The following is a 15,005-nucleotide window of genomic DNA, read 5'->3' on the forward strand; positions in this document are numbered from 1 at the left end:
CTGGATCAGTTTCGTGTACTGAACAAAAATGTCTATTTATTAAAAATTAATAGCTTTTAGCTACAGTTAGATAACTATTTACATATAACTCCACTAGTTAAAACCCTAACCACCTTCTCAAACTCCACCCACACACACATACAGACTCAGACTGACAAAAAGCAACTGGAAAATCACTTCCCTAATTCTTCCAATAAATTATCATGGACCACTGAATTTTGCATTCAGAGGTTCATCTTGTGAAGGCATCAATACCAAGAGTTTATCTTCCACTTGAAACATTCTAGTTGCTGAATGGTTATCTGCCTATCATTTCATTTTTCACTTGTGAAACTTTCATATGCTTTTCTGCTGCCCTACATGCCCCTGTGAGTCTTCCTAGATAGATGGGTGCATAATCCAACATTGAAAATTCAACTTTTTGGCCGCGATCTTCTCCCTAAACAATTTGAATGGATTTCTAATCTAATGACAATAAATCAGTTTAAATGGACTAAACCTAGTAGATTCATTTGAGGAATCTCTGGTCGAAAATAATAAGAAATGTAATAATTTCACCAAATCTTGTGGGTATTTATGAGAGTATGCCTTAATCACGGTTTTAACAGTCAGATGGTATCTCTCCATATCTTCCTGTGTATTGCAAATGACACGTAGTTGATCTCAACCTTATCCTAAAACTGCTAATGTTCAGCATGGAAAACTTTAGGTGTAAAGTTACAACCCTGAATAGGTTATATCTTAATAGTTCATTTATAACTCATAAAAGAAAATTAGTTAACTAATTCATGGTTAACCTATTTGTAAAAACTGTTAAAAACAGTTTCTGGGAATGGGGTTGTCATATCCATAATGCTAAGGATATACTGATGTCTTCTTGCTTTTGTTTTCAGTAATGGTCCAACCAATACGCAACTGAATGATTCTTTAAAAACTAGTATAGGTAGCAAAGGAGCTAGTTTAATTACATTACATTTCCTAAAACATGATATGTATGACACATTTTACACAACTACACTATATCTTTATGATGTCTTGGCCATGTAAAGTATTTACTTATCCATGCCTACATGTTCCATATTCCTATATGTCCTGCCTAATAGGAACGTCATGTAATACTAGCAATATCTCGTTACAATATCTAGGCAATACTACTATTTGATGAATACATTTTTCATTAGTAGGTCTTTGTGAATATCTCTACTTTCTCATCAGGGCTCTGTTTTAATATGATAACACACTAGAACTCATTCCTCCTGTGTTTCAATGTGAGCTGTCTGTACCAACTTACATAACTCTTGATCTGCTTCCTGAGCCTCAGTTATTGAAGATATGCCAAGTACTTTTTTTTAATAAATTATCTTCATTCTTAAATAGAGTTTCAGCTATTTTGGCATCTGCTTGTGGCGTTACTGTGACCTCTGGGAATGGACTTTATTTAGCCATTGCTATGATCACTACTCATAAAAGAAAAGTGCTCACAGCCTGTTCTTGTGACAACTCCATCACTTTAGCTTCAACTGGATTTTCTGTGATCCTAGGTGATGCTGTAACACCTACTGCTGCTAAATTATTCCCCATAGAGTGATATAACTCTATCCACATGTAATTTTTTCTTTAACTACCCTAATTACATACTAGTCTGGACAAGTCACACTCCAAATGGACCTTGTGCAATGGAACTGGGATGTGTTCGTCACTTATCCCATTCATGAACATTTTGACTTTTATTGAACTCTGTGGAGGGAGAAAACTAAATTCTTCTCCAGAAAGAGAGTTTGAGTTGTCCTTGTATTCCTTAATGTTGCTATGAAATTAGATGCTTCATTTGAAGAAAAAGAAGTTACCTTCCCTTTAGACAAAAACTCTTCAAATGCCTCATCCATCCCATGTAACTCTTCTGAATGTACAGTGGTGTTTACCTTCTGTGTCCTGTAAAGACCCACAGCCATTTCCATTGGAGTATCCTTTACGTATTCATTCTTAAGAGTCCCAATAACGTCTGTGGGTTTCCCTCATAACCTCTAGCATTTTGAATGAATGTGTTCCATCTGTAACAATGGAAACACCTTGACTTTCAATTTTCACCTCCTTCCTTTCCTTTCTGGAACCTTGGGAATCTTTGCACATCTGCCATAGGCTCGAGCTCGTATGCAGACAAAACAGTTTTTGTAACAATATCATAATCCAGAGAAACCTCTTTCGACAGCAAGCATGAATATGCAGTGCTTTGCTGTGAATTTACTCTTTATGAGCAATGTCCCGTCTTCTTTTATCCAATTCATTTCTCTAGCTTTTTCTCAAATGGCACAAAGAATGCTTCCACATCCTTTTCCTCAAGCTTTGGTAGGACCTTTTCAAACTTAAACATTGCCTTATTGTACATTAAATTGCAACTCAGATTCTCCCCAAATAAGTCTTCATCAGTATTTGATGTTTCCTATTTCAAATGCATCATTTTAAGCTGATATTCAGATTCTCTTGCTCTCTGACTCTTGAAATGCTAATTCTAATTCTAGTCATCTCATTTTCATCCTTTTTTATTTCCTTTTCCCTTTCCTTGGCTTTTTGGAATTCCATCTCCCATTTGTACTTTTTCACTTTCAGTTTTTTCACTCTCTCCCTCAGGCTCATCTGCTTTAACTACAACCCAGTACGACCTGATTTGGATGTGACACTGCCAAGAATACCTGGTCTCTCTTGTATTTCCATGACGCCCAAGCTCTATGCCAGAACCTTAATTATTTCTGTCAGGCAATGCTACCTCCCGTTTAACCACCAATTCAAAAAGGAGTAAGTGAGTACTGCAGATGCTGGAGATCAGAGCTGAAAAATGTGTTGCTGGAAAAGCGCAGCAGGTCAGGCAGCATCCAAGGAGCAGGAGAATCGACATTTCTGAAGGGCTTATGCCCAAAACGTCGATTCTCCTGCTCCTTGGATGCTGCCTGACCTGCTGCGCTTTTCTAGCAACATATTTTTCAGCACCAATTCAAAAAGCCTTGGTTTTGAAAGGTCACTAAAGGCTATCAAATACAACTTTGCCACCTGCAAGAAATCCTTTGCTGTTTCCAGTGCTATAACTTGAATACAGTATACATCTTGGTGTTTTTCTTCACCTCTATAAGTTAATGCCACAGCTAAACTTGCATTGTCTCCATTTCAAAAGGAAATGCAGCACGAGCCCCAAACTTTGCATCACCTCACTGGGTAACACACTAGAAAGTAAGCCCTTCTATTTCCAGAGTCATGAAGTTATGTTTTCATAAATATATGTAAAATTCCCTAATTTACCTGTCTTTTCATGCCCAAATAAACTGAAAACATGTACTTAACAAAAATTATTATTTATTGCAAACAAATAGATTCCAGCTTCAGGTAAACAACTGGTATATAATTCTAGTTAAAATGTCAACCTCCTTACAGAACTCCCCCAACATATACACATGCAGACAGACAAAAGAAAATGGTATTATGGGTGGAGGGACAAAAAAATAGAGAAGGCAGTTTAATGGCCTCTGTCCACAAGTTTGGTGAGATGATCCTTTGCCTGCCAGAACTTGTTCTTCAATCTTCCTTCTCTAGTTACTGTTCACTACTTTGCAGGAGGCGCAGAGCAGCTAGTTCACAAATTATGAAGTCTCTGACCTATTAGTTAATAGTAACAGCCTATATCAACTGGTGCGAGAAGATAACTCACTTTCTTCACATTTCAGGTATTTTCTACCTGCAAAGACAGACAGATCACCTCCCCTTCCAGAGGTCCAATGGCTTCTAGTTATATCACTCTCACCCACAAGCTGTTCAAGAGCCAATCAAATATTTGTTGTCAGGCAGATTGCTTTTGTCATTCACAACTGGTAACCACTCCACAAACCAATCAGATATTTGTGACTGGCTGAATCTCAGTATGTGCACATGTGTTGGTATCAGCCCATTTGCAACCAGCTTCACGCACTGTTTGAACAAAAGTAGCAATGTAAACTCCACTTACAATGAGCTTCAATAACTTGATTTCAGAAAGTGCAGCAATTCCTTCTACAACCCTTGGTTACAAAACAGTCCTTTTTCCATTTCAGTCCACAATCAAGATACGACAAAAATGTTACGGTCTTTACACACTAAAATAATGCTAGCATACCAAATATTTTCAAATGTTGACCTGGTTTTGTCCATTTCCAAACAATACAATACCTGGCACTGATTGTTTTTATACATATATAAGTCAGTTAACTGACATTAATCTTATGAAATGGCTAGAGTGAGGATAGCTTTCAGATTTTGTAAATCAGTATGTTTACATTATTATTCACATGTGAGATTTACGGAGCAGTAATAATTGCCTGAATGGAAATTTGCCTGTTCGTTAAACTTAAATGAATGTGAGCAATTAAAGCAAAGTGCTTTAATATAATAATGAAATATGGAATCAAAAGCACAAACAAATCAGTCATGATCTTACTGAAAGACAGAACAAGCTTGGGAAGACAACTGGCCTAATTCTGCTCCGAATTCATCTGTTCATCTGATGCATAATGGCTACTCATCTACTTTTACTTCACAGTATTGTTTCAATAGCAAATTGCTGCAGAATTTCAAATGCTGCAACCAGGACAATGTGCCCATTCATCCATCCCAAATCTCCTTGCATACTTTGACCATACACTTATGGTTGGGTTCACCAAATGTGCACTACCAGTGGTTGAAAGTCCAACAGCAATTTCAAGATATTTTCTACTCAGGTCTCACATAAATCCAGCTCCAACCCAGTCCTGTTCTAACTATATCTACAGTCATGTCTGTATGGATCCAAAAGATGATATAAAAGCCAGTTCCAATGTTCAACTTTTGTCAGGATCACCACAAGACTAACATGGACAATGGTTGTGATACTGGACTAGCAATTCAAGATCCTGGAGTGATGATTTGGAGACATAAGTTCATTTCACACCATGGCAACTGGAGAATTTAAATTCAGCTTAAATGAGTTTGGAGCAAAAAACTGTCATTAATAATAGCTGACTATGACACTACAGAATTGTGCAAAAACCCCTCTCATTCACAAATGTATGTTTGGGAAGAAGCCTCCTGTTGTTAGGCAATCTGGTTCCAAGTTATCATCAACATGATTGACTCTGGACTGTGTTTAGTTTTAACAATCCACTGTGAAAAGGTCAAGTTTTAACAATCCACTGTGAAAAGGTCAAGTAAGAAAACTGCAAGAACCACATGGCATTGACCTATACATCAAACATAAGAAAGTTACACTTGCCTAGTTGACTTGACAAGGTCCTCTTCATATCAATTGGCAAGATGCCCCAAAGAACTGTCCCAGGGACCAGCTAAGCAACAGCATTAATTCACAGAAACATGCCTTCTGGCTAACATCGCAGATTCCCCCATCACCAAACTTGGCTACATCCTGACTGGCTTGCTAGGATGTCTGCAAAACTTGGTAGTATGGTGGTATACAGTGGTATACAGTTGAGGGAATAGTTGAAGGAGTCCTCAACTTGACTCCAAATCAATGAGATCCCACAGTATCAAAAATGGATGAGGACACCTTCTACTGTCCTCTTGCCTCAACCAAATAAATTAATGGTCGTCCATGTTGAACACCAATTGCAGGAATCAGCAAGGGCAGTAAGTGCATAAAATGTACTCTGGGTGGGGAATTTCAATGCCCAACACAAAACATGACTTGGTAGCACTATTACTGGCTGAGCTGACTGAGTCCCAAAACATATCTTCAACAATGCACATTTGCAGATGACGACAAGGGAAAGACATATTTGACAGTGCTGTCACCTAGTTAGCTATTGCAAATATATCTGCCCATGATGTCGTTGTTAAGAATGACAACTATATGATCTTCATGAAGCAAAGGCCTGTCTCACTCTGAGGACGTATCTTTTATCATATTGTGTGAATATGCCACTATGCTAAATAGGATATAGTCAGAATCAATATTGCAGCTCAAAGCTGGGCATCTTTGATGAGCTGTGGGCCATTAACAGCATCAGAGTTGAAATATTCTACAAAGATTAATCTCATGATCTGGTATTTTCCTCACTCTGTCATTGATATTGGGGCCAATGGACCAATCTGAGTTAGAACAATATCAATCATGCCTATAAATGAGGTGCCAATCTGATATAGCTAAAACACAGAGATACTGGCATGCTAAATTGTAGAAGCAGCGCACGATACACTGAGCTGTGTGAGCTAACAATTAACAGATCAGATCAAAACTCTGCAATCCTGTCATATGCTGTCTTGAATGGTGATGGACTATTAAACAACTACCAGGAAGAAGAATCTTTAGAAGTACCTGCATTCTCAATGATGTGACAGCCAACCACCTCAGTGTAAAAGATCAGGCAGAAGGATGTGCAACCATCTTCAACTGAAAGTTTTAAGTCAATGATCCATCACACGATTCTTCTTAAGTTAATGGCCACAACACAGTCAAGGTATTAATGAGTATTCTGTGAAGTCCCCTTATGAAATTTAATTTGTGCCTTATGACTGTTCATCATCATTCCTCAGAATTAAATACAAATTTATTCTGAATGATTCTAGGAATCATTGAATCATTACAAGGGTACAGTAGAGGTGGGCAAAACAATGAGGCACGAGGTGTTTAGTCTGGGGTTGAGGGCATGAACACTGTTGCTTAATGAGCAAGTGTGGAACATTTGCTACTGGTGGCTGTGGTTTTTGAGGGCTATGAGCAAGGTTTGCTAATCATCTCCCCATTTCACTGAATCACGCAGCTAACAGATTCTGTAGGGTTGTTCGCCTTATATGTTTAGTTATGAGGAATCGTTGACTGGGTTAGAGGTTACAAAGTTTAATTTATTTGTCATGCTACCAATCAGATTGAAAATAAAACATGTTTTCCTGATTAATGACTAAGAAGTTTTAAAATATATGTAATTTCTAGTTTGATCTGACATGGTTTGATCATGTAAATTTAGACTGATGGTTTTTCTATCCATTGTATGGACCGTACAGCATCCTCAGGTAAGACAAAGGGTGGAGGGGTTTACTTTTTAATCAACAACTTGTGGTGCACAGACATTGCAACCCTGGGCAGCCATTGCTCCCCAAACTTTGAATTCCTCACCATCAAATGCCACCCCTTCTATCTACCACAGGAATTTACCGCTGTTATATGAACTGCTGCGTACATCTCGCCACAAGCAAAGGTTGAGGATGCTCTGGATTTACTGCACTCCACCACTAACATCCTGGAGACAGAACACCCCGAGGCCCTGTTTATTGTAACTAGCGACTTCAATCAAGCCAATCTAAGGAAGGTGTTGCCCAAGTACCACCAGAACATTACCTGCCCCACCAGGGCCCGAACATTTTAGACATACTGTGAAGGATGCCTACTGCTCCATCCCCCGCCCTCAATTCGAGAACTCCGACCACAATGCCGTGTTTCTTCTCCTGGCCTACAGGTAAAAGCTCAATCAGGTGACCCCCTCACAGATACAGGTCCAGTGCTGATCAGAGGAGGCAGAGGATCAACTCTGGTGCTGTCTGGAATCGGCTGATTGGGTCATGTTTAAACAGTCCGCAGGTACCTTGGACGAGTACGCCACCACCATCACAGACTTTATCAGCAAATGTGTGAAGGACTGCACACCGAGGAAGTCAATCTGGTTGTTCCCCAACAGGAAACCCTGGATGAACCAGGACATTCAGAACCTGCTATAAACCAGGCATGAGGCCTAGAGATCAGGAGGCCTACTCAACTGTAAGGAATCCAAGTATGACCTTCGCAGAGCCATTAAAACAGCCAAGGACAAGTACTGATCCAAACTAGAGACCCAGACAGACACCCGGCGACTATGGCAATTATTGAATAACTAAAAAGGTTCTAAAAAGAGACCGTGCAAGATAGCAGACGATGTCACATTCCTCCCAGATCATCTCAATGCCTTCTATGCTCACTTTGAGCAGAATTTCGGCAGAGAGGTAGCACCTATTCTGACAAGTCCTGACGAACCTATCCCAACAGTCACTGCATCAGAGCTCAGAGCAGTTTTCCTTCATGTGAGTCCAAGGAAAGCGATGGGACCAGATGGAGTACCAGGCTGTGCACTCAGAGTATACGCAGATCAACTGGCAGAGGTCTTCTCTGACATCTCCAACCTCTCCCTGCAGCAGGTTACTGTCCCTGCGTGTTTCAAGAGGGCCAACATCATCCCTGTGCCTAAGAAAGCTCATGCAGCATGTCTCAATGACTACCATCCCGTGGTCCTAACTTCGGCGGTCATGAAGTGCTTTGAAAGGCTGGTCATGGCATTAATTCAATTCAGTTTGATTCAATTCAATAAATAGCACTGCAAAGTTTTCAGTGTGAAATAAACTCAGCTATTTTCCTTTTTATTATTGGGAGTAATTTTATCCTTACCAATTCACAGAACTGAATGCCAGACAGTTGCAATTGGCCAAGTAACTTACTGATTGACATCTCACAGTCTTCAATGCTAACTTGTTCCTCTTGCCTGAAGCCGCATGCCACATTATTTAAATGTGCAGGTCAGGGATCAATTGCCCCCATATAGCAATTTTATTGTGGCTTAAGCAGAGTGATCATTGTGAAGATATTTGTCTCTTCATCTTACATGGGCAATTGACCAGTGACATGTTGATGAAGCCCAGTAATTTATTGATGCAAGGACATGTGATGAAATGAAAAACACTAATGATCATTTATGTACTTCCTCTTTATAAATTATATACTATAATGACAAAAGAAACGTCTCAGGAAAGGGAACAAAGATTAGGTCAGTACCTACAGATCAAAGACTCATAGACAGATAATGATGTAGCTGAAGTGGACAGAGCGCGGCAATATATTAATCTGAAGATGCAAATTTATAATTGGTGTTATGAGGCTAATAGAGCATATTAATAATAGCAAAATGAGGTTTTATATGGAACAGGCTGCAAGCCACGTTTGTCTGGATAAGTCATAATTAGTGGAGAGTGGAGGGAGGGCAGCTAGGGTTAGGGTTAGGGTTAGGGTCAAACTCAGAGTGCATTCTATCCATTGTTAATGGAAGCTCTTGAGGCTCAAAGCTTCTGAATGCTCAACTGTTGCCTGGACTAGGTGATGTGATACTTCAGCAATCCCTTCAAATGTTCAGGCTTTTTTCCCTGCAGCATTGGAGACGAAGGAGGGTTGGGGGTGGGGGGGGGAAACAGACATTCTGAGGTTTATAAAATCATGTGGGGCATGGATAGGTTGAATAGCCAAGGTCTTTTTCCCAGTAGAGAGGAGTCCAAACGAGGGGGAAAGATTTCTAAAGGAGCTGAGGGGTAGCTTTTTCACACAAAGGGTGGTGTGTATGTATGTAACATGCTGCCAGAGGAAGTGATGGAGGTTAATACAATTACAAAAGACATCTGGATGGGTATATGAATAGGAAGGGTTTAGAGGAAAATGGGCCAAATGCTGGCAAATGAGACCCCGTCAGATTGGAATGTCTGGTTGGCATGAATGAGTTGGACCAAAGGGTCTATTTTCATACTGTATAATTCTATGTCTCTGTGACTCCATAATTGAATCTCAGCCTGCCTAATCAATTGGACAGCTGGACTCAATACCTGCCTCTTCCGGCCACTACACATTCGCTGCTGAGCTCTCTTGAGCAACGGAGTCACCGATGCTTCACAGAATCCATGCAGCGCAGAGAACATTTAAAAATCCAATTCAAAACCAACATCAGCTATAGTCTCAAATTCTCGCTGGTCACTACCATACGTACCCCTGATTCTGCTGCCAGCTGATGCATTCCCCTGCACAATAACAAAAACGTTTTGGAGACACTGGAGAAGATGCAGAGATGATTTACAAGGATGTCACCAGAAACTTGTGCATGTACATATCAGAAAACGATTTACAGGCTGGCTCTCTTTTCCTGTGCAAAAGGAGGGATGACATAATATTGGTCTTTAACATTACAGAAGGCTTAGACGGAGCAGGCACAGACGAGAATGGTTCCTCTTGTAAGGAAAAGCAGAACTAAAGCCCATCAACATGATTTGGTCACCAAGAAATATGGGATGAAATTCAGAAGTAGCTTCTTTAGCCGAAGTGTGTTAAGAATCCAAAATGTGTTATCACAGAGAGCAAGAAACTGAGCAATGATTCTCAGGAGAAGGTTATAATAATAAATTTAGACGTGAAAATGTCTAAATGAGGAGAAGGCTCAAGTGGAGCACAACCATCAGAACTGACTGGTTTGGCAAGACAACAAATGCCATGCCATGAAATTTTGGCACACCACTTGCCACCAAACTCAGAGCTAAGAGACTGGCAAAATTCTGGCCAACATTTATGATTGATTGCCTTTCACCAAAACACTTTGGCTATTTGGGTAATTAGGGATGTGTAATAAACATTGGCCTAGCCAGTGAAATCTACATCCTATGAATGAATGAATAACTTGCTCCAAAAGATCTCCATGATGGAAACCAAGCACCAACATCTCAATGCATGCATCATGGGCACTGGCCACACATCCCATGTCCCATCTGCATCTTTTCTTCATACCCTGTCAATTGAAATCTATTTATTAGTTTTTGAGATATGTCATTACCAGACAAAAAAGACTGACAAAACAGGGGTGAAAACATGAACCGTGTCTACATAATAAGGCATGATGTAAAGTCTTTATTGATTGTTATCTTTAATTGTTCTGAAATAATCCAAGGAAGTATCATGTCAGGCATATTACATAGCAATTTACTAGACATCCACGATGGTCGCTATTGTGTGCCTACTCTGATCCTGGCTTTCCACCTCCAAAACAAATAGATAGTGAAGAATGGATAATTGGATGCACAGAGCTCCCATTTTGGCCAAGCTCAATGGTAGTTTCTTGGACTAATACCCGCTGACAGGTGTAGCTTTTGGATGCTATAAATAGTTATAAAAGTAAAATTCAAGAGCAAACAAGTGAAGAGGGGACTCCAAAGTCACAAATCTCTGCACAATCCTAAGGTTTGTTTTGTATGGATGTTGAGGTTTGAGGAGAAAGTGAGGACTGCAGATGCTGGAGATCAGCAGTGGAAAAGCTGGTCAGGCAGCATCTGAGGAGCAGGAGAGTCAATGTTTCAGGCATAAGCCCTTCATCAGAAATGGTGTTGCCTGTGAGACTATGACTTTGCTAATATTTTCATTGTGATCCTAAAGAGTTTAGAACATGGCAGATGTGCAAGGCTTTGGCATTGCAGGCACTTTCCCACCATTTCACACTGCTACATATATAGGATGCACAGAAGGTATCATTGCCTGATATTCAATTCACAGTGGTGTGGACATAGAGAATCCATTATCAGCCTCAAAAAGAAAGACATACAGAAATAAAAATAGAATGTTGGGGAAAGATATGACAAATTTATAAATAAAGAGTAAAACCAATAAAGTTGAAGGTAAGCAAGGACACTGTCATGGGAAGAAACAGATTCAATGTATTTACCTTGATCAATGCCCATAGAAAATTACTTGGTATCTTTTGTTTTGTTTGAACAGAGGGTTTTGATTTTGGAACTGATATGATGCACCATAAGTGTTTTGTAATTTACAGGCATATAATACTTGTCTCTCGTTTTAGTCGATATATGCCATTTTTAGTCATTAGCAATCATTTAACAGGCAGCTGAAAATCTTCTAGATCCTGCCTCAACAAATATCTGCTTCTGTCTGTCAGTCTAAACACTAGTGTCGCTGTTACTAGCATTTCAATATTTCACTTCCACTTATTTGATCATAGCTTCAGTTTAGTGCTAATTCATATTTTTTAATGTACTGCACAAAAATAGCAAAAAGAAATGCCACTAAATACTTGGTGTACATATCTACCTGATTCTAACTGTAATTTTAAAATTTAGCTATTAGCCAGCTCTCATGGTAACAGATTATGGCAGCTGCACTTCAGTTATGATAATGCTCATCCATGAAGATGCATAAATGTTTGGTAATAAAAGACGGAAATTGATGAAACATAAAAACTAGGATCAGGAGTTGACCATTTACCTCTTCAACCCTGCTCCATCTTATGATCATGGCTATCGCCCCACTTTCTCTCCAAACCCTTGACACCTTTAACTTCTAAAAAAAAATCAAGCTCCTTCTTGAATATAATCAGTGTTTCTGCCTCCACAACTTTCTGAGGTAGCAAATTCCACAGATTGATTATTCTCTGAATGATGAAATGCTTCATTATCTCAGCCTTAAATGGCCTAACCTCTACTCTAAGACTGTGCCCCATGATAATGGACTTTCCAGTCAGAGAAAATATCGTCCTTACATCCAATCTGCCTTGCCCTGTTAAAATTTTATACATTTCAATCAGATCCCCTCTCATTTTTATAAATTTTAGTGAATGCAGACCCAACTGAAATAGCCTCTCTTCATAGGTCTGTCCTGCCATCCTCAGTATCAGACTACTAAACATTTGCTGCACTCCCCTGGCAGGTGCACTCTGTCTTAAATCGGGAGATGAAAGCAACATACAATACTCCAGGTGTTGTCTCATTAAGCCCCTGTATAACTAGAGTAAGACTTTCTACTACTGAATCAAATCCTCTTGCAATGAAGGTCAATATATCATTTGGTTTCTTAATTGCTTGCTGTACCTGTCTGTCTACTTTCATTTTGTTTATCTACACTTCCCAAAAAATCACTGTTTAAACAATACATTGCTTTTCTGTTTTACACACTGAAGTGCATAACTTCACATTAATCCACGTTATAATGCCTCTGTCATGAGTTTACCCATAATCAATTTGTATAGGTTGCCCCGAAGCCTCCTTACATCCTCCCCACAACTTGTAATCCCACTTAGTTTTGTGTCATCAGCAAACTTGGAAATGTTGCATTTGGTTGCCTCATCCAAGTCATTTATACATATCATGAATAGCTGAGGCCCAAGCACTAATTGCTGTGGTCAATGTTAGTCACTGCCTTTACCCACAAAAAGATCCATTTATTCCACTTCTCTATTTTCGGTCTGTCAACCAATTTTCAGTCCATGCCTGTGGACCTCTAGTGAATTGTTATGTAATATGCCTGACATGATATTTTCTTGCATTGCTTCAGAACAATTAAATATAACGTTCAATCATTTACATCATGCCTTATTATGTAGACACAGGTCATGTTTTCATCCCTGTTTTGTCAGTCTTTTTTGTCTGGTAATGACATATCTTAAAAACAAATAAATAGATTTCAACTGATAGGGTATGAAGAAAAGATGCAGATGGGACATGGGATGTGTGGCCAGTGCCCATGATGCATGCATTGAGATGTTGGTGCTTGGTTTCCATCATGGAGATCTTTTGGAGCAAGTTATTCATTCATCTCAGGATGTAGACTTCACTGGCTAGGCCAGTGTTTATTACACTCCCTAATTGCTCAGCTAGCAGTTAAGAGTCAACCACATTGCTGTGGGTCTGGAGTCATATGTAGGCCAGACCAGGTACGGATGGCATTTTCCTTCCCTAAAGGACATTACTGAACCAAATGGGTTTTTCCAATGTGCTTTAACTTTATATACTAGTCCTCATCTTTTCAAAAGTTTTGTTGGGATCCAAATGCACCACATCCATTGGTTCATCCTTATCTATTTTACTAGTTATGACATTAAGAAAAATCTCCAGTAGATTAGTTAAGCATGATTTTTCTTTTGGAATCCTATGTTGATAAAATCTATCCTGTTAATGCTTTCCAAATATTGTTATCATGTCTTTTAGAATAGATTTGAGCATTTTCCCCAACACTGACATTGGGATAATGGTCTGTAATTCTCTGTTAATTACATTTGCCACCCTCCAAAGTGTAGGAACTTCCCCAAACTCCATAGAAGTTTAGAAGATGACTAGCAATGCATCTAATATTTCCAGGACCACTTCCTTTAGTACTCTGGGGTAGATTTTCTTGATTCCATTTCTCGATGCATTAAATTGTCTGGACAATGAAGATAGAACCATTTATCAGGATGGCACATTCTTGCAAAAAACTCCTTTGGATTTAAGATAAAAGCTAATTGGAAGTAGAGTGGATGAAGATTTGTGTGGACCATAAACAGCAGTATTGGTAGACAATACCAAATAACCTGTCTCTATGCTGTTAATTCCATATATTTCTGTATTCCTGTATATATTGGAGTAAGATCATAAACGTCCACCTAATAATACTTTATTCACAACGTGAAACCAGTATGAAAGTACATTATGCAACAAGTTTTTTGGTATTAAGTTCATGAATATACTATTTAAACTTGCATATGTTTTGTACTAATGGAAAATTATAATTATAAACATCATCTAAGTTTGTTTTAATGTAAAGCAATGTTAATGTACTGACAAACCATTCTGTAACCTGTTAAAATATGTACACATATGACCTTAATATAACATACATGAACATTGAAGATAATTATGCTTTTTTTTCCCTTTTAAACATAAATTTACCCTGAAACTTCCTTTTTCTCACCTGACATTAAACTTTAGTAAAGCATGTCTCTTCCTTTTTTCTACTTTTTTCATCATTTCAATCTGTCATTTGTTGATTCTGAGTAGCTGTGTGCAACGGTGTAAGTCTTCAGTGACAGCGTGCCACATTGACCACAGTGTAACCACACGAGATACTGGCGCGAGGGGTAGAACTTCCAAAAAATATTCTGGTGGTGAGAACTACAGTAAATAGTGTAGTTTCATTCCAGTGAGTGAAAACCACACACATTGGCAGTCTTTCAGAGATTTCCTGATCATTAACAGCATGTGCTTGTCACTTATTTCTTTCATGACCTACTCACACAGTTCCCTCTTTCAAAATCATACTTTGACATTTCATCACTATTATCTGATCTTTAACACTTCCACCAGTATAAAGGTTTATGATCAGTGCAACAATAAAAAGTACTTGTAATGATTAATCATTGAGAGTTTTTTTAGATTACTTACAGATTAGATTAGATTAC

This window comes from Chiloscyllium plagiosum, chromosome 31 (genome assembly GCF_004010195.1).
Source record: "Chiloscyllium plagiosum isolate BGI_BamShark_2017 chromosome 31, ASM401019v2, whole genome shotgun sequence".
Classification (NCBI taxonomy): domain Eukaryota; kingdom Metazoa; phylum Chordata; class Chondrichthyes; order Orectolobiformes; family Hemiscylliidae; genus Chiloscyllium; species Chiloscyllium plagiosum.